The 1,707-nt window shown below is 48.5% G+C and overlaps 1 pseudogene; it reads right to left on the bottom strand.

Moving 5' to 3' along the window:
• Positions 1-509: 509 nt before the first annotated feature.
• The window catches only part of LOC110320179, a 3,888-nt pseudogene continuing 2,690 nt past the window's right edge, over positions 510-1,707 (bottom strand).

Genomic DNA, 1,707 nt, shown 5'->3' with positions numbered 1-1,707 from the left:
TCACCTCGATACGGTGTCCATCTGGAGTGGAAGGAGAACACTGAAGATGCTGATGTCACCGAGTAGGGAGGAGGTGAAAGGAGATAGGGGGGGACTCAAACATGTTTTGTGTATGGATATGTGATCTGGAAGATGGGCTGTCAAGCCATAGCCATGCCCTATGTTAATTCTAGTACATTCCACCTAGGAGAGCTGGGTTTTTTCCTGTTTGTTTGTTTAATCATTTTGGAGAAGGGGAAATCACACGTTAACAATCTATGATGCCAACCTCCTGTGGAGCTAAGCTCAGTGAAGAGAGACAAGTTCAACTTCCTTTTACCAGTATGAATGAAGGTACCACTGCCTTACAGACTAGTCCCCTCTTGAGAACTGACCTGACCTGGGAGAGAACCAATTCAAGTGATGGACTGCAGGTCCAAACATCGCACACTCAGAGCTCCTGGAGCAAGCATCCCAGGGGAAGCAGCCGCAGATGTCTACAAACATGCTGTGGCGACAGCAGCTCAGAGTCACGGCTGTGCGTAATGGGCCTCTGCCCTCAGCTACCCACTGGGCTTCATCCGAGGATGCCTTCCGTGGCCCCAGCACTTGTTCTGACTTGGTTGGGCCACCATGTACCTCTTTTTGTCCACTTACGGGTCGACCATACTGTTCTCCTATGAAGACAGAAGTATGTCGGTAGGAGAATGTTCGAAGCTTTCGTAACTGTCTCTCACCCAGTAAGGTCCATTGCAGAGCACTGTCCACCATCCGGATCGTCGCCTTCACCTCCTTCCCCAAAGGCACTCACTTCCTGGTTTCCAGAAAGCCACGTAGTAAAATGGTTGCTGTGCAGGTTTCCATCTGTGGTGGTGTGTGTCAGCTGGATGGGCTGCCTGCCTTTGATGGGGGTCCCCTTTCACACACAGTGGCAGTTTCCTGTACCCTCCAATAACTGTTGCTGTTGTCCACAGAGCTTACAGAGCAGCCAGTGACTGCTGCCCACTCCCTGTGATCTGAGTCTTGCTCTGTTCCATGTTTGTCCTCACAGTGACTCTTCCTGGTCCCTCCATATCAGGAGAGAATTCTCAATGTGACATCACCTACATGTGCCTGGCTTTAGGAGGAGACAGGCTCTCCATGAGAATCTGCACAGTGAACAAAGGAAAGAGAGCCTGGCTTGGACAAAGGTGATTCAGGTTCGGTAATTAATGGGTGCTTCATCACTTACAGAAAATCTTCTGTGTGTTTGAGGTACCACCAAGCAATGAAGCGAGCTTCGAACATTCTCCCACCGACATACTCCTGTCTTCGCAGGAGAACAATATGGTCCACCCATAAGTGGACAAGGCTGGAATCAAGGCTGTTTATGAAAATATTGTTTAAAAAAAAGAGGCTTCTTGACAAATATGTAGGTAAAGAAAAGGAAAGCACAGGAACTTAAAAGGGGATACTTTTCATGTTGGAAGAGCATGTAGGGAAACATCATGCTCATCCTTAAAGGGCCAGCATTCCCGTAACAGGAGTTAGTAAGAGGAAAGCATAAGAAAGCTGTTGGAACCAGGCAGTGGTGGCTCATGCCTTTAACCCCCAAACTCAGGAGACAGAGGCAGGGGAATCTCTGCGAGTTCGAGGCCAGCCTGGTCTACAAAATGAGTTCTAGGACAGCCAGGGCTACACAGAGAAACCTTGTCTGGAATAGATAGATAGATAGATAGATAGATAGAT

Source organism: Mus pahari, chromosome 4 (assembly GCF_900095145.1).
Source record: "Mus pahari chromosome 4, PAHARI_EIJ_v1.1, whole genome shotgun sequence".
In the NCBI taxonomy this organism is placed as follows: Eukaryota; Metazoa; Chordata; class Mammalia; order Rodentia; family Muridae; genus Mus; species Mus pahari.
This window is presented reverse-complemented; position numbering and strand designations above follow the sequence as displayed.